This window comes from Vicia villosa, linkage group LG6 (genome assembly GCF_029867415.1).
Source record: "Vicia villosa cultivar HV-30 ecotype Madison, WI linkage group LG6, Vvil1.0, whole genome shotgun sequence".
Taxonomy (NCBI): domain Eukaryota; kingdom Viridiplantae; phylum Streptophyta; class Magnoliopsida; order Fabales; family Fabaceae; genus Vicia; species Vicia villosa.
In genome coordinates, this window is record NC_081185.1 from 98,399,585 (window position 1) to 98,419,795 (window position 20,211).

A 20,211-nucleotide genomic window follows, 5' to 3' on the forward strand; every position below is an offset into this window, starting at 1 on the left:
TGCTTTCATTCAAACACTTATTTTCTCACAACGATTTCTACACCAGAAATTGTTGTGAACTTTTTATAAATCTAGCCTTACGTTAGATTTATCGTTTTTATTTCCTTGTTTTATTTTCTATCCTTTAAATTCCGAAGAACGATCCAGCCAACTTGTGGTGGAGGTTCGATACTTGAAGATTTACTTGCCATTTATTTAATTCAGGTTTAATATTTACCGCCTTATTTATATGTTTATTTGCATGATATATTGTACGCCTATTAACATGCCTATTATTATAAACCGAATCTATTTATGCATGTTTACCCATATTAATATGTCTGGCTAAATTACTAAGGTGTCGGTACGTAGAGTAAGTTAACCGAGGAATCCGAAATAAATTGGCTTAATTATGTTTTATTAAATATCACTTATTTTTGATTTATATGTCTAATTTAATTAGTAAGTCTTAAAACCAATAGAGCGAAAGTTTGAGGGGTTAAGACGGTCAAAGGTTAAAATCAATAGAGCGAAAGTTTGAGATCTTTAACCAGATAGTAGACATAGGACATTAGTTTTAAGGATGGCGAAAGCGTATTAAAACTAATTGGGACTTATTTATTTTCAAAAATTGTTTTTACACCCGAGCGGGATGGCGAAAGCGTACGTTAGGGATATTAGCTTGTTCCGAGTCAATAGAGCGAAAGTTTGAGATTAGGAGATTTAAATAGATAACAACTTCATAAAATAGGCATTTTATTAATTACGTTGTTTCCAAAAAGCTCTTCTAAAATCTAATGGGATGGCGAAAGCGTACATTAGGATTAGGATAGTAATCTAAATCAACAGAGCGAAAGTTTGAGACGAGGATTTTTAATCAATTGAATTAGTAAAGATTTTTAATTAAATTATGCAAAAGCCAATGGACCTTCGGATTACCTTAAGTTAAATGAAATACATACTGATACCTGTCTTTTATTATATTCTTTATTTCTCACTATCACTATCCCTTAGGAACAATCAAAATTTCAGTAGCCCTAGCTTTACATAGTAACCTTAGATAACGGTAGATCGATTCATAGTCCCTGTGGATTCGATATCTTTTAAAACTACACGACACGACTGTGCACTTGCAGTCATCAGATTAATAGACACGTAAAGTCGCGATCAAGTTTTTGGCGCCGTTGCCGGGGACTATTTAAGTCGATATCGTAACTCACTGTTACACCGTAGAGACTAGGACAATTCTTCCCTTTCTTTCTGAACGATTGTATGCCAAATACTCGTTCACAAGGAGGAGATTTAATACAACGAATTAACGAGATCGAACGTTTCATTAACGTCAAACGTCGAGCTCGCAATCTTCCCGAAGTAGCACCAATTCCTATTAATCAGGAATTGACTTTTACTGATCAAATCAATCAAATTATCCCGAAGTTAGAGATGGCTGCTATTCGTCCTCTTAGAGACTATGCCGCTCCTTCGCGCGCTGAACCGCACTCAAGTATCGCACCACCTGCGATCGAGGCAAACAATTTCGAACTGAAACCTTCGTTGGTCCAAGCTGTTCAATAGAATCAATTCTCTGGAAGCCCTGTAGACGACCCTAACCTTCATTTATCTGTGTTCGTGCAATACGCCGACACTGTCAAAGCTAACAACGTTAGTCCCGAAGCTATTCGATTACGTCTCTTTCCTTTCTCCTTGAGAGATAGAGCTAGAGCGTGGCTTCAATCCCTGCCTTCTAATTCCATAACTACCTGGGACAAATTGAAGAGAGTATTCTTAGCGAGATACTTTCCGCCTAGCAAAACTGCTATGCTTAGAGGTCAAATCAACGGATTTACCCAGAAAGATAACGAATCACTCTTCGAAGCTTGGGAACGTTACAAGGACATGCTTAGAATATGCCCTCATCATGGACTCGAACCATAGCTGATCATCCATACTTTCTATGGTGGTCTCTTATATAACACTAAAATGACTATAGATGCCGCTGCTGGCGGAGCATTAATGGACAAACCCCATGATGAAGCATACAAACTCATAGAGAACATGGCACAAAACCATTACCAATGGGGTGGAGAACGAGTCGCTCTAGAGAAAACCCAAACCAAAGGAGGAATGTACGAAGTAAGTGGTATAGACCGCGTTAACGCTAAAGTAGACGCTTTAACTCAAAAGATCGAGAACTTAACCATCACTCCTTCAGCCACCGCTGCTGCTGTAACACCTAACTGCGAGATCTGTGGATTAACTGGATATGTAGTTGCCGAATGTCAACTCTTGACTGGAGTCCCATCTGATCAAGTAAACTATGCTCAAGGAAACCCTTATTCTAACACGTACAACCCTGGATGGAAAAACCACCCGAACTTTTCTTATAAGAACAACAATGGGTTGTACGCACCTGGACAAGCACCTGCTGTACCACCTGGCTACCAAAAAGCGCCTGTAGCTGCTCAAAATACCCCTAGGAAGTCGAATCTAGAAATCATGATGGAGAACTTCATAGCTTCCCAACAACAAACCAATAAAGACTTCCTGAACCAAAACATCCACAACAACGAGCAACTAAAACAACTATCGAACAAAGTAGATGCTTTAGCTACTCATAACAAAATGCTAGAAACTCAAATCTCACAAGTAGCCCAACAACAAGCACCTACTGCTGCCCCTGCTGGCACGTTTCCTGCTCAACCACAACCTAATCCTAAAGGACATGCGAACGCAATAACACTACAAAGTGGAACGAATTACGATGGACCCATTGATCCTAGAACTCAAAACATACCCATGTCACAACAAGAGCCAAAGGAAACCCAAAAGACATCAACTGATGACCAAACTGCTAAGACTAAAGAGAACAATAACGAAGTGGAACCTGAAAAAGAGAAACCTTATGTTCCACCACCACCTTATAAGCCACCAATTCCTTATCCTCAGAGATTAGCTAAATCAAAAACCGAAGCGCAATTTAAAAGATTTGTAGAGCTTCTGAAACAATTAAACATAACCATACCATTCACAGAAGCCATAACTGAAATGCCTTCGTACGCTAAATTCCTAAAAGAAATCTTATCAAACAAAAAGAAACTCGAGGATAACGAAACCGTAACGCTTACCGCTGAATGTAGCGCTATCATCCAAAATAACATGCCTCCAAAAGTGAAAGACCCTGGTAGTTTCTCTATACCCTGCGTAATAGGTAAAACCATTATAGAGAAGGCCTTGTGCGATTTAGGAGCTAGTGTTAGTTTGATGCCTCTTTCAACCTGTAAGAAACTAAATCTAGGTGAGCTTAAAGCAACGAGAATGTCTCTTCAACTAGCTGACCGTTTAGTAAAATACCCTGTAGGAATGTTAGAAAATATCCCTGTTCGTGTAGGTCAATTCTACATCCCAACTGACTTCATCATAATGGATATCCAAGAAGATTCTAACATCCCGATCATATTAGGAAGACCATTTTTAGCAACCGCTGGTGCAATTATAGATGTAAAGCGAGGAAAGCTTACTTTCGAAGTAGGAGAAGAGAAAATAGAATTTATCCTTTCCCAATTCCTAAAAGCACCTTCTATAATTGACACATGCTGTTCCGCTGACATAATCGACGAGTGTGTCAAAGAAATAAAATCCGAACCAAATAAGGAAACTGAGATCCCAAGAATTCCTATGCCGCCAATTCTTGAAGATGACAACTAGCGTGAGGAATATCAAGATGACCACCTGAGTGAATGCTTAGCTGTAACTCCCGATCCTATACCTGGACCTAAGAAACCTGCTATAGAGCTGAAAACACTTCCTACTGATCTTAGATACGAATTTCTAGACGAAGAACTAAACCGACCAGTTATAGTGAACGCCAACTTAGGACGAACCGAGACTGAAAAATTACTTAATGTCCTAAGAAAATACCCAACCGCTTTAGGATATAACATATCAGATCTGAAAGGTATAAGCCCTTCTCTGTGTATGCACCGCTTTATGCTCGAAGACGATAGTAAAACCTCTAGGGAACATCAAAGGCGGATAAATCCTATTATGAGCGATGTGGTTAAAAAGGAAATCCAAAAACTGCTAGAAGCCGGAATAATATATCCTATATCCGATAGTAAATGGGTTAGCCCTGTTCACGTCGTACCAAAGAAAGGAGGAGTTACTGTAATCACTAACGCTAAAGGAGAATCTGTAGCACAACGTACCCAAACTGGATGGAGAATGTGCATTGACTATAGGAAGCTAAACAAAGCCACCCGAAAAGACCATTTCCCTTTACCTTTCATAGATCAAATGCTCGAACGCCTAGCTAAACACTCGCATTTCTGTTATCTGGATGGATACTCCGGATTTTTCCAAATTCCTATCCACCCTGACGACCAAGAGAAGACCACGTTTACCTGTCCTTATGGTAAATTTGCTTATAGACGAATGCCTTTTGGACTATGCAATGCACCCGCGACCTTCCAAAGATGCATGATGGCAATATTTGCCGACTTCCTAGATGGAATAATGGAGGTCTTTATGGACGACTTCTCTGTCTGTGGAGGAAGTTTCGAAACATGTTTAGAGAACCTTGAACTGATACTTAAACGATGCGTAAGCGTTAACCTAGTCCTTAATTGGGAAAAATGCCATTTCATGGTTCGACAAGGAATTGTACTTGGACACATCGTATCCGATAGAGGGATCGAAGTTGATAAAGCTAAAATTGAAATTATCGAAAACCTTCAACCTCCCAAAACCGTTAGAGAAATAAGAAGTTTTCTGGGACACGCTGGTTTTTACCGACGTTTCATTAAGGATTTCTCTAAAATTACAAAACCCTTAACTGAACTACTAATGAAAGACGCCGAATTCAATTTTACTGATAAATGCACTGAAGCATTCCATACGCTTAAACGAGCATTAATCTCTGCGCCAATTATGCAACCTCCCGACTGGAATGAACCTTTCGAAATAATGTGTGACGCGAGTGATTATGCTGTAGGAGCCGTTCTAGGGCAAAGAAAAGATAAGAAACTACATGTCATATACTATGCAAGTAGAACCCTAGACGAAGCTCAAATGAATTATGCCACGACAGAAAAAGAATTATTAGCTGTCGTATTTGCACTAGACAAGTTCCGTTCTTACCTGGTAGGAGCCAAAATAATCATATACACTGACCATGCCGCCATTAGGTACCTCCTAACCAAAAAGGACGCCAAACCAAGACTTTTGAGATGGATCTTGTTACTACAAGAGTTCGACCTGGAAATTAAAGATAAAAAGGGTACTAAAAATGTCGTAGCAGATCACCTCTCTCGATTGGAAAATCTGAAACCCGAACAAGTACCAATTGACGATGATTTCCTTATGAAAGACTCATCGCTCAATTGGAAGCAAATGAATTCGAACCATACCATCCAAACGCTGAAACCAACAACTTAGCTGAAATAGCTTTAGCCCGCTCTGACACACCTTGGTATGCAGATTTCGTAAACTACCTAGCTGCTGGTGTGCTTCCTCCTGATCTAAGTTACCAACAGAAGAAGAAATTCTTCCATGACCTAAAACATTACTATTGGGACGACCCACTCCTGTTCAAAAGAGGCCCCGATGGAATCTTTAGACGTTGTGTACCCGAAGAAGAAATAGGAAGCATAATAACACACTGCCATTCTGCACCGTGTGGAGGACACCATAGCACATCTAGAACCTGCGCCAAAATCCTTCAATCTGGACTTTTCTGGCCCAACCTGTGGAAAGACGTTTATTTTGCTGTAATAAACTGTGATAGATGCCAACGAACCGGAAACATTTTGAGACGCGATGAAATGCCTCAAAAGGGCATTCTTGAAGTAGAAATATTTGACGTCTGGGGAATAGACTTTATGGGTCCGTTTTCGTCGCCGTTTGGAAATCAATATATACTCGTAGCTGTCGATTACGTTTCAAAATGGATAGAGGCTATCGCCTCTCCTACAAACGATACACGAGTAGTTATCAAACTCTTCAAAAACGTCATCTTCCCTAGGTTCGGTGTGCCAAGATTGGTAATTAGCGATGGTGGTTCCCATTTCATTTCAAGAATACTTGAGAAACTCCTTCGAAAATATGGAGTAAATCATCGAATAGCTACACCATACCATCCACAAACAAGCGGACAAGTAGAAATATCTAACCGCGAAATAAAACAAATATTGGAGAAAACTGTTGCTATATCTAGGAAAGATTGGTCAACCAAGCTAAATGAAGCTTTATGGGCTTATAGAACAACTTTCAAAACTCCAATAGGAACTACCCCATTCAAACTCGTTTATGGAAAGTCATGCCACCTACCGGTAGAGTTAGAACATAAAGCCTATTGGGCCATTAAGAACTTAAACCTAAACTACACTGCCGCTGGTGAGAAACGACTTCTGGACATAAACGAATTAGAAGAACTTAGACAAGACGCTTACGAAAACGCCAAAATCTATAAAGAGAGAACGAAAAAATGGCACGACAAGCGTATATCTAGGAAAAATTTTAGCATAGGCGATAAAGTACTTTTATTTAATTCTAGACTAAAATTATTTCCCGGTAAGTTACGATCTAGATGGTCTGGCCCTTTCGAAATAACTAACATATTTCCGAGCGGAGCGATAGAAATCAAAGGAGAAACCGTCAAACCTTTTGTCGTAAATGGGCAACGTCTAAAGTATTACCATCATCTCGAACACGATGAAAACATCGAAGTTTTTAAACTTGACGAGCTGTCCGCTCTTTCGAAAAAATAGTTTTCTATTTTTAAAATCGCGAGCTTACGACATAAAACAAAGCGCTTGGTGGGAGACAACCCACATTTATTTATTCTTTTATTTTATTTTATTTTTATTTTTAACCTATTAATTTTCATTTAAATAATCTATTCTATTTTTAATTATTTTAATTTTAATCATTTTTACTTTTTTTCATACATCTTATAATAATAATAATTATAATTATAACTGCTATCTTAATTCGAGAAAATATTTCCTATTATAATTATATTTATTATTATAACTTGTTATTTAACTTAATTTTATTTCATTTTTATTTTTAAAATCGACACTAGCCTAGTTCTAACTTAATCTTAATATTTTCAACTTCTAGGTTTTTCTTAACTACTAACTAAGATGCAAGAAGTCGATAATATGGAAGTTGTGTTCCGTGGTAGAGGACAAGAAGCAAGATTTGATAAGCTGGCTGAAAGACAAATGGAATTGACTTGCTACCCTCACCAACCGACTATGGTACGACTTGGTATCGAAGAAAGCGTTTTGCACCTGCTAAACCAAATTGGTTGGACTGGTTCTCACTTGTTCCGCAAGTTTAGTACCTACCGGAAGCTCACTCTGGAATTCTTGAGCTCCCTGACCTATCTTCCTAACTGTGGACAAGGACTGAGAAAAGGAGTCATTCTCTTTAGACTCTTTGGTATGGAATTTAATTTTTGCATCCGAGATTTTGCTGAAATGCTAGAGCTACCTCATGGATCAGATGCATACACCACAGTAGCTGAAAACAGTCTTGCTTACTGGGAGTTGGAAAGATACTGGGGCAAGATCACTGGAAACGACAACCCTGAAGAGAACGAATTCCAATCTGAGAACATCCATAACCACGCTTTCAGATACTTCCATAAGATCATTGCTCACTACATCTTTGGAAAACCTGATAATATCACTGAAGTTTCTAGAGAAGAGTTATTCATCATGTTCTGCTCCTCTCAGAATCGCCCGGTCAATGCCATCGCATTCATGCTAACAAACTTCGAGCGCATCACGCAAGACGAAGTTTCACCTATTAGGATCGGCGGATTTGTCACTATGATTGCTAATGCCATAGGAATGAGAGTACCTTTGCTTAGATTGACACCTCTTGGTTCCCACAATTCTATGGACATTCATTTCTGCTTTAACCGAGGTATCATCGGTAACCTTGGACCTGATCAGTTTGATTTACTCATTGATAACAAAGTATTGGATCAGTTCACTTTACCGAGTCCAAGGACGAGTGTGCACAACCCTGCTAACTGCTTTACTATGGTCAGATTCCTGAGAGAGAACCCTCACCTGAAACCCCTCAAGCTTATGAACATTTTGATGAGGAAATGCACGTATCGGAATCTGAGCCTGACACTCCTCCTGGATACTATGACCCTAATCCTGAAGATGAACCCATTCCTGATTATGAACCTCTTTCTGAAGATGAACCTATACCTGAGTATGAGCCTGAAACTCCCTCTGAAGATTCTGTTGATGATTACACTGTTGATATGACTGATGTCGAGCTCGAGCAACAACAACCCGCTGCGTCCACCGCATCAGTAAATCAAAGAATGCCTAATCTGAACACGCACGAGCAAGCCATCACTGCACTGCAACAAGATGTATAACATGTGCGCAACGAGCTTCACACTTTGCAAATGCATTTCTTCGATTTCATCGACACCGTCAATGCTCAGTTCGACGAAGTTTTCAAACACATTTATTCTAATGTGCACAACAATAGACGTGGCTAGATGTTACCTTTTAGATTATTAGATTTTATTTATAGTTTTAGTAATTTCATATTCCTAGTTTAGAATTTAATTTTCTGCACTTTTACATTCTGCTCCTATTAACACTCAGTACCGGTTTAATTTTAAATGCAATATTATATTTATTACTGCTACTGTGTTATACTGCATTACTATTAACTGCCATATATTCCTGGTGACCATTATTTTTGCTGTTTATAGTATGATACAATGACACTGTTCTGAACTATTATTCCATACTTAATGTCATCTGTCAGAACCTGTCTTGACCATTGCATGCGTGGAAACCACCTACCTGAGCTAGGAGACGCACGTCTCCATTCATGTGGGACCAGCAGTCTGCATGCATAGGACAGGAGACGCACGTCTCCATGCCTGTCCCCCAGCAGACCAGCTGCCTGAGACGCGCGCCTTCCCAAGGCCAGCAGTCTGTGCTGCCTTTTTGACCACGCAGAAGACCACATTTATCCCATTTTTGAATTTTGAATTTGAATTTCAAAATTCATCATTCAATCTTCCTCATTCTTCCACTTATTTATTCCATTTAAACACCATAAACATCATTCATCCTCCATCATTCACCTCTTAATTCTTCATCATTTCCTAATCTTCTATTCCATTCAAATTTCAAACACCACCATTAATCCATTTTAATTCTACATTAACCTCACCATTCTCAAACCTCACTATAAAACCACACCACCACCACTCTCACTTTTCACAACCTTCATACCATTTTCTACCATTCTACTCTCATTTCTATTTTCCATTTTCAAACTCACCATGCCTCCACGTTCAATCATCCGTAGCGTGCGTCCTGAGAGACCACCTCCCGACCTTTCAAATATTATTTTCCGAGAAGACGACAATGATGCTCAAAGAACCAAATACCTCGCTTTCTATGAACGTTCGGTTGTTCCCACAAAATTTGTGAACACCGAATGTCTAGAAACTCTAGGCCTCATTGATGGTGTCACCCGTTTACTCACTAAATCTAGCCTACACCATCTTTGTACCGAACCCTTACCCACTTATGAGCCGCTCGTCTTAGAGTTCTTGAGTTCTTTCAACTACGACACTCCTTCTAATCAACCGCTCTCAACCGGTAGCATCCAATTTCGGATGTTCAACCGTGAATATACTTTGGATCAAGAAGTAGTGGCTACGTACTTGCACTTTAATACGTCACCAAATGCTCTCCGCACTATCTTTCAAGAACTCAATGGTCGTTCATGGGAGCAACATGCTTTCGACCTGTGGTTTAATCTCACTGGCGAAGTTCCTACTGGTTGGAGGGCTCTACATGCTTCTCACATTCAAAACCCCGCTATACGTTATTTTCAGCGTGTTTTGGGGCATACTATTTTTGCGAGATCCAACAACCATAAGGTAAACCAACACGAACTATTTTTCCTCTACTGTGCGCTTAACAATATCCGCTTCAATGCCGCACCTTTCATGCTCCAACATATCCAAGGCTGTGTCAACGCCCCCGCTACAAACCCCTTTTTGTTTGGCGGACTTATTACCACCTTGGCATGTGCTCTAGGTCTTCGTGATGATCTCCTCTCACTCTCTCATCTCATGCTACCTGCTCAATCACTCGACCTCACTTATTGCCGTGACTCCCACTTAGTTTCACCCCGCCATGATGGCCGATACACTTTGGTCGTCAACAAAGTTCTTATTCCTCATGTCATCCTTCCGTGCCCCGAAAGAATCAACATCCGTTATGTTCAGCGTTGGAGGCTCATTGAAGACAATCCTCAAGATAACCAACCTGAACATCCTAATGAACCTGTGGATGCAAATGAAGAAGAACTCAACCAAGGACAAGCTGATGTCAACCAACCTCCTCAAAACAACCCTCCGCCTATCACTCTTGAAGCCATGTATGCTGCAATTCAACGACAAGACCACCTATTTCAAGCTATGCAGACAAATCAAAATGAAACACTGAGGCTTATTCGAGAGATGCAACAGGAGCACCGTGACTATGCTATTAGGAACGAAGGCCATTACACTGAAATTGCTACACAATTGCATGATCTTAACATTCGTGTGAATGGCTCTCCTACTGATAGACGTCGCCGTGTTCGTACAAGAGGCGCAAGCAGTTCACGCAACCGCAACACTGAGGAGTAGTTCTCATGCACTGAGGACATTGCATCATATAAGTCTGGGGGAGTCGTATTACTTGCTTTAGTTTTATTTCCTTCTAGTTTATTTCCCTTCCTTTTAGTTTATTTCCCTTCCTTGTAATGTTTTTTCTAATTCAATAAAGAATATTTATGGAATTTCAAGTTTTATCTTTATAATTCCGTAGATATCTCAATTTCTTCCATTTTCTTGAGCCATAACAAAAATTTTGCTCTTAAACGATAAACGCAAACCCCACACGTTTGAGAAATACAAAGCTACTCAAACACTCAACGCATAGAAATTGATTCAAGTCAATACCCTTATTGTCCCAACACTCTAAAACCCCCAAGTATGCGTAACCGATTTGAATACCCGTTATACCGAAACCATCGACTTCAATTTTTGAAGTAACCCTTAGTAGTTTATTCTAGCAGTCGGCACCGTCTTAGATACAAACTACGTAGAGAGTCGATGAATATAAGTGTATGATCCTCATAATAATAATTATGTGCTTAACCATAATAAGAAATGTGCCTACTAAGTAAGGTGATCCTCACAAGATCATTTAACCTAACGGTCGCAAATCTCAAATACAAAGAATTTAAAAACTCATTGTTGATTGGTTCAGAAGTCATCTGGTACTGAACTTGGTAGGAAGGACTGTTGTCCGATTCCCCACAATCTACAAGTGAATGCTAAGGAGTATACCACATATTGTGCCAGAACTCCATGAGAAGGATCATAGTCACTAACCGACTACTCTGCTATGTGCGTGTCAAGATAATGGGCTTAATGTGATTGCGCGCGAATGAAAAGGGTAAAACATGATGACGAGTCAAAAAAGGTCGAGCTATAATGGCATGATTCGGATTGGTATGCATACTGGGAGTTGTCTAGTGTCGCTACTATAAGTTTATTGTTTGGATCTGCAACATTATTTTCAAACAAGAACACAATGTAGCTGAGTATGACCGAACGATGTGGCGGAAGCGTGTTTCATTTCGCTGTCCTCCCATTTCTATCTTATTATTTTGCTTGAGGACAAGCAAAGGTTCAAGTCTGGGGGAATTTGATAACACGATTTTATATCGTATATTTAGCTTGAAATTCATAGATATTTATAGCATTTTCCGTTTATTATATTGATTTATTATGATATTACGCGAGTTTTTGCTTTGTTTCAGGTTTTACACTCATATTATGACTAATTGCGAAAAAGAGAAGAAATGGAGCTAAAACGACCCATATCTATGCCTAAAAGACGAAAAATAGGTGCTGAAGTAAAAAGGGAGTGCAAATAAGGCCCAAGTGTGCTGAAAGAGATCCAAAGACCCAATGAAGCAATCCAGCCCACGAAGGAAAGCAGCCCAATCCACACAAGTAAGCGGAGACGCACGTCTCCAACGTCTCTATGCCACATCAGCAAAAGGGAGACGCACGTCTCCATTTCCCTAAAGCTTCTCCACTTGAGACGCACGTCTCAAGTCACGCGCCCAGTCTTCCTGAAGAATCGGAGACGCACGTCTCCAAGCCAGTCTGTTGGAAGCTCCTCTTTTCACGCAAAGCAACTGCAAAGCATCCCCTATAAATAGAAGCAGTCACTTCAGTCCAAAGTGTCCGATTTCCTGCTAACGAAGTGCTGCCGAAATTGTACCGCGAATCATATTTTTCATTCTGCTTTCATTCAAACACTTATTTTCTCACAGCGATTTCTACACCAGAAATTGTTGTGAACTTTTTATAAATCTAGCCTTACGTTAGATTTATCGTTTTTATTTCCTTGTTTTATTTTCTATCCTTTAAATTCCGAAGAACGATCCAGCCAACTTGTGGTGGAGGTTCGATACTTGAAGATTTACTTGCCATTTATTTAATTCAGGTTTAATATTTACCGCCTTATTTATATGTTTATTTGCATGATATATTGTACGCCTATTAACATGCCTATTATTATAAACCGAATCTATTTATGCATGTTTACCCATATTAATATGTCTGGCTAAATTACTAAGGTGTCGGTACGTAGAGTAAGTTAACCGAGGAATCCGAAATAAATTGGCTTAATTATGTTTTATTAAATATCACTTATTTTTGATTTATATGTCTAATTTAATTAGTAAGTCTTAAAACCAATAGAGCGAAAGTTTGAGGGGTTAAGACGGTCAAAGGTTAAAATCAATAGAGCGAAAGTTTGAGATCTTTAACCAGATAGTAGACATAGGACATTAGTTTTAAGGATGGCGAAAGCGTATTAAAACTAATTGGGACTTATTTATTTTCAAAAATTGTTTTTACACCCGAGCGGGATGGCGAAAGCGTACGTTAGGGATATTAGCTTGTTCCGAGTCAATAGAGCGAAAGTTTGAGATTAGGAGATTTAAATAGATAACAACTTCATAAAATAGGCATTTTATTAATTACGTTGTTTCCAAAATGCTCTTCTAAAATCTAATGGGATGGCGAAAGCGTACATTAGGATTAGGATAGTAATCTAAATCAACAGAGCGAAAGTTTGAGACGAGGATTTTTAATCAATTGAATTAGTAAAGATTTTTAATTAAATTATGCAAAAGCCAATGGACCTTCGGATTACCTTAAGTTAAATGAAATACATACTGATACCTGTCTTTTATTATATTCTTTATTTCTCACTATCACTATCCCTTAGGAACAATCAAAATTTCAGTAGCCCTAGCTTTACATAGTAACCTTAGATAACGGTAGATCGATTCATAGTCCCTGTGGATTCGATATCTTTTAAAACTACACGACACGATTGTGCACTTGCAGTCATCAGATTAATAGACACGTAAAGTCGCGATCAAGTTATCAAGAAAGAGAATTGAAGCTCATAACTTGGTTTGGCAGAAGCTCTGCTTTCGTGAATCACTTACCAAGCAGAAATCCAAATGGCTTAGGGAAGTCAACCAAAACTCCAAGTTTTTTCATTCCTTCATTGATTCCGATGCAATGGCATATTGGCCTTAAAACTAGGAGACACCCTGATTGATAATGTTGAAGGCATTAAATCTTTGACCTACTATGATTTCAATGAGAGATTCCAAGAGCCAGTCGCTAGGAGACCTAGGTTGGATGAAGTGGTTTTTAACGAACTCCTCCTGGAAGAAAGCTCTAGCCTTGAGGTCCCATTCTCGATTCAAGACATTAAAGGTTATATGGAGTTCAACGTGTGACAAAAGTCTGGGTCTAGACGGTTTCTATGGGTTTCTTCAAAGCAAGTTGGGCCATAATCAAATAAGACTTATTTGATAATGTAAATAAAATTTTATTAAATGCTCATCTTCCAAAGGCCATCGTGGCTGCTTTTATTGCTTTCATCCCGAAGAACCATAACCTTCAAGCTCTCAATGACTATCGTCTAATTTGCTTGATAGGAAGTGTTTACACGATTATCTCAAAATTACTAGCTGGGAGATTGAAAAAGGTGATTGGTAAGCTCGTCTCAAATAATCAGTATCCATTTATTCCTAATAAAAGTATGCTTGATGGAGTTGTATTGCTCAATGAATTGGTGGATTTTGCTCGTAGAAATAAGAAAGACATGTTTGTTTTCAAAGTTTATTTCGAAAAAGTCTTTAATTTAGTTTCTTGCGATTATCTGTTGTATGTTCTTAAGCGTGTGGATTTTGGAAGAAAATGGATTAAGTGGATCCAAGCTTGTGTTTTTTCCAGTTTTCTTTCTGTTCTAATCGATGGAAGTCCCACTATGGATTTTCAAGCAACGAGAGGTCTTCGTCAAGGGAACCACCCTCTTTCTCCATTTCTTTTCACTATTGTGGGTGAAGGCATTGAAGGGTTATTAAACAATGCTCGTTCTATGTTGAGTTTCATCCCTTCAATTTCTCAGACAATCTTGAGTTTGATCTTCTACAATTTGCAAACAATACAATCACAGTGGGTCAGGCATCATGGCCTATTAAAGTCGTATTACATGGTTTTGGACTAGCATTTGGCTTATGCGTAAAATTTCACAAAATAAAAATCTTAGATTTTAATATTGACTCTAGCTTCTTGATGGGAGCTTCTGACTTCTTATCGGTGTAAATTCTCTAAGATAACAGTTCCCTAGTTTATTTCATTTTGTGCTGGATTGTAGAGAAAAAGTATGTGGTTTGGGAAATTGGATAAGTTTTTTTTGGAATTGGAACGTGAAAATTAATTCTGACCATCTTCAGGGTCCCTCAATGAGTGATTGGGAGGTGTAAGTATGAGGTGCAGCCTAACACGAGGGATGAATTAAGTTTGCCTGATTTTTTTTCGTTTTTGCGCTTAGGATCTTATCTTGTTATTTTACTGAAAGCAAGATATTGAACATTATGTTCTTAGAATAATTAAATGCATAAAATTAAAGAATACAAGATAATTATACTAGTTCTCGTTATCAATTAAGGGTGCATCTAATCCCTTCACACTTTGAAGGATTTTCCATTATGTTAAATCTTTGTACAAGCCTCACACCAACACCTTTATTACAATCTTGTAACATAAACACCAAACCTATGGTGGACTTTAATCTCCCTGAATCAAAGGACTTTTCTCATAATCATCAAACACTGTGATAAATCTCACAAAAACTAAAAGTACACCACTTTCTATTTATAATTTATCACCATACACTTTGGTGATTAAGTCACAATACACTTTGAACAATTTGAATAAGAATAATTCTTGAAGTGATTCCAAGATAAAAGTTGATCTTCTCTTTCCATATATTAAAATTCAATTATATAGACCTTATGTGCTCAGGAAGTTCGAATGAAACTCTTTGAAGGATATGAAAGTTATACACAAAGTTTCATTGTTAAAATTTATATGAACACTTGAAATTGTTTCAATTGATGTAAAAAAATTAATAATGAAAGAGGTTATTTCAAAAATAATGTATTTTGTCGTATGTACATCCTAAGAAACCTTTATGAATTGATGCAAAAGTTTGAGACATTTTCATGAAGATTTGCAATAGTTTAGAATAACAATGGTTCATGAAAAGACGCAAATATGCATTGTGTATAGGACTTGTTAAATCAGTTAAATGGATACCTAACCTAAAAAGTATAGAACGATTTTAAAATTTCAAACAGCAAGAGTCATGTAATTAATTTCTTAAATCGGTTAACCAACTTGACTTAAAAGTGCAACCGGCCTAACTTAAAAAGTGCAAACAAATTTTTAAAAATATTTTAGTTTAGGGATTAAGTCAACTTTTTAGTTAACCAGCCTGCCTTTGGTGATTAAGTCAACTTTTTATGGCTTTACTTTAAAGATTTTTATGCATGATAATTTGAGAGGTTTAAAGATGAAGATGGGTATTATTTTTGGATCCATTAAGATATTATATAATGGATTGTAAATGATACTTTAGATCAATTATATTTTACCTTGAACTTTCAATTCATATGATCATTTGAACTTTGAAGTTTGATTGAGCTTTACTTCAAACTTTTTCTTCTTTGATATTTCTTCTATGATACATTTTTGTCTTTGATAAGATTTTGTCTTCATCCAAACTAATTTAAGATAGATGACGAACATCTTTTTTCGCAATCTCCCCTTTTTGATGATGAGAAAATCTATATGGTCTTGCATCTTTAAATAATCAATCTTAATTTGACAATATTAGCATATGGTCTTCAAGTACCTACAAAAACAATTAATAGTATTTACTAGGTATCCAATATTATTTGGGGCATCTTGGGTTAGTTTCCTTCCTTACCGGTACATACTCACCATAAGGAACATCATAGTTTCTTATGTAGAAAGTATTAGGGAGTGTGACCTTTTGTATTACAATAAAAGCATGTAGATCTACAAGGATGATTTATTTTATAAACATAAGAATTATTTTTAACATAATATCCTTTAGGAGGAATTACAACCTACACTTTCTTTTGTTCCACATTGTAGAATTTTGTGCTAGCTTTAACAAAGATAGTTTTATTTGTGTTTAGTTTATCAAAATTAGAAAAGCCAAGCCCATATTTATCATTTAGATATCTTTGTCTACTTAGCATATTTTCTAAACCAATTTAACCTTTATCATATTTCTTTATCACATGGTTTAATTCAAAAAAATTAGATTCAAGTGGTTGACATTTATTACATGCTAAATTTTCTACTTGGTCTAATTCCATTTTCATGTCATTAGCCTTATACTCTCTAAAGATAAAAAAATATTTTTTTTATAAACAATTTCTAAAAAGAATCAAATATTCCTCATGTAATTCATGGAAGGCATTTTGTAATTCATCGTATGAAGATTTATCATTAATTTTAGGCAAAATACTCTTTTTGGTCCCTTATGTTAATCTCGGGGTTCATTTTGGTCCCTTAACTTCAAAAAGTATCATATTGGTCCCTTAACTCTTCAAAAGGTGTCATTTTAGTCCTTTTTGTCACATTAGCGACGGAAAAACTCAAAAATCCGTCGCTAAATCCGTCGCTAATATGACAAAAAGGACTAAAATGACATCTTTTAAAGAGTTAAGCGATCAATATGACACTTTTTGAAGTTAAGGGACCAAAATGAACCCCGGGGTTAACATAAAGGACCAAAAAGAGTATTTTGCCTTAATTTTAAAACTACTAACCTTATTTTCTTCATCATCAAAATGGTGTAAAGCCATTAATGCCAAATTTCTTTGTTCTTCATCTAAAGATGAACTCATCTCATTCTCTTCATATGTCACATATGCTTTCTTTGGTCTTTTGTCCTTCTTGCCATTGAATTTGTTCTTCTTTAGAAGTGTATGGCATTTACTTTTGAAATGTTCTCTTCTTCCATATTTAAAACAAGTAACCTTCCTTTTTGAAGTTGGTGCTTCTTTTTAACTGATTTCCATTGCCCTTTACTTCTTTATGAATTTTTAAATTTCTTGATCAGAGAATCATCTTCATCACTAGTGGATTAAGATTCATCCTCTTGATTACTGTAGTAGTAAAAAAAATTACAAGTGCATGTGTTCCTCCTGTAAGGGCATGGGGCTCAGAGGTCTTTGTATGTATATTACGTTGTATGGTGGTTAGGTCTTACCTATAATGGCGAAAAGCTCTATATGATGGTGTTTTTAGGAGTCTTGCTTTATGAGATGAGAGACTTTGTGGATGGACGATATGCTTAGGTATAAGCTTTTGAGGGGTGTGATCAATATGATTTATGATATAACTAAGCACTATGTGCTAGAACAAGATTTAGTTATGCATCCAATTTAGTTTTGATGATAACAATACATATATTTTTTATGTTACAATTTTGTACTCTAATAGTTTCTTGAGTGTGCAAACTCACTATTTTGATTGATTAAGTATTGTTGTCCAGAAGATCATCAAAATCAGTGTTAACACACGTTAGAAGAACTATTTATCAATTTCTTAAGTGACATCAGCAGTTCTAAATAATGTTGAATGCTCATAAGAAAAGGTCTTTGAAGTGTTTCTCAAGATATACTTCTATCAAATTAGAAGTCAAGATTTCAAGGCTCAAATAAGTTTTTGCTTCCAGCTCAAAAATCAAGATGTGTCGTTCATATTAGCTGCTAGTTTGAACTCTGAAGACTTCATTCTGACTCTGAAGAATCAATTATTTTCGATCGTATACATTACCTGATTTCTTCCATGCTCTTTCTACTTCACATCATAAGTACATCTCAAAGAAGAATGATCATAAACTTGCACTAGAAGCAATATAGTACAATAGTACACCACCTTTTCCACTAGTGCAAGGAAGTATTTTACGAACCCGGTTTTGGTGTGCTCTTTGTACCCCATGATCTTTTAGGATTCGTTACATCAAGGAAAGCTATGTATTGTCCTTCTTAACGGTCATATTTTCAACGGGACTATATATATATATATATATATATATATATATATATATATATATATATATGAGACACTCTCATTTAAAGAAAAAGAAAAAGAAGTAATAAGAAAATTTACATGCTACTCAAACTCAGCTTACACATCTTTAAAGAGAAAAAGAAAAGAGAAAGAAAAAGAAAATCTTCAAGAGATTTCTCTAAACAGTCCTTTGTGAGAAATCTATTATCTAAGAATCTCTAGAACACATGAGTTGTTTCTCATTAGATTGTGTTATTACTTGTTCTTAATTTTTGTTTCAATCTGCTTATTGAGAAGCAATATCTTGTAAACATTTATTTGTAAATCTGTTGATATTTGTATTCCTCAAGTGACTAGGTTGTAAGTCTCAATACTTGAGAGGGCTAAGGTGTCTTTTTAGACTCTTAGAGGTTGTGTGTAATCTTTCAATATTAGTGGATTAAGTTCTTTTCTAAGGCGAAATCACCATTGCGGGTGGACAAGATTAGCCTTTTCTAAGATGAACTTGTATTAACCAAACGTGTCAATCTTCCTCATTTCTTATCTCTCTCATTGATTATGGTGAATAGTTTTTCTTGAAGAAAAAGTTTTTAGAAAACCCAATTCAAACCCCTATTCGCTTGTGTTTTTTATCAACCTTCACCATGCTTTGAGTGTAATGATATGTCCTTTTCTCCTACAAGGGAGGTGTATCTATAGAGGCATGTAGGACCTATGGTTCTCTTAAAAGGGGTCGCCACTCACTCAATAAAATGTGGATCGTTAAATCCCTAATTCCAAGGAGGTCGTGGGTCAATTAATGTGACTTATCTCAGCCCATAAATATCCTTTCCCATGTTTCCCATAAATGATCGATAGAAAGACCTTAGGGGCGAGACGATACCTCTCATTTGACAACATGTTATTGTTGCCTCCCTTTAGGCGTCCTCTAGCCATTGCCCTAGGAGATTCTCCTTACGAATATAAAACTACACAATCTCTCAAGTAAGAGGTCTTTTGATATAGGATGAAGTGTTTTTAGATTAAGACTCGGGGGAGTATCCCGAGGACCTGGACTTCTTGAGGACATATTTAAAGGTGAGAGAAACACAAGAAAGGGGGGGTTGAATTGGGTTGCACCAAATATAATCTTTTCGCAACACAAACATAAAGCTAACAAGTGAATAAAAATAAGTAAACACAATTATTTTTATCATGATTCAGTATTAACTAAGTTACTTCAGTCTACCCCGCAAGGTGATTTGCTTTATCCACAAGGACTTAATCCACTATAACCTGTAACACCCTGGATTTCCGCTTACCCCGCAGGGCTTATTCCTGGGCAGCCGATAAGCGGACCTAAGGGGGATTATTGATTAAGCTGGTGAAATATTGTTTTTGCCTCCCGCAGGAATCGAACCATGTACCTAGAGGTTAAGTACATATTCATAGCAATTCCTGCTACCAATTGAGCTACTAGCTCAAGTGGTAGCAGGAATTGCTATGAATATGTACTTAACCCCTAGGTACATGGTTCGATTCCTGCGGGAGGCAAAAACAATATTTCCTGGGCAGCTGGTAAGCGGACCTAGGGGGATTATTGATTAAGCTGGTGACATGCTTGGTAGGCCGAAAGCCCTGCGGGGTAAGCGGAAATCCAGGGTGTTACATTAAAAAGGCGCCTTTTTAATGTAACACCATGTAGC

The 20,211-nt window shown here is 37.3% G+C and overlaps 1 non-coding gene across 1 annotated transcript; it reads right to left on the reverse strand.

Annotated features, from left to right (window-relative positions):
- Positions 1-1,797: 1,797 nt before the first annotated feature.
- Positions 1,798-1,904, reverse strand: LOC131615307 (small nucleolar RNA R71). The gene has a single exon (XR_009287729.1). It is a non-coding gene; the product is annotated as a small nucleolar RNA R71 (small nucleolar RNA).
- Positions 1,905-20,211: the final 18,307 nt, after the last annotated feature.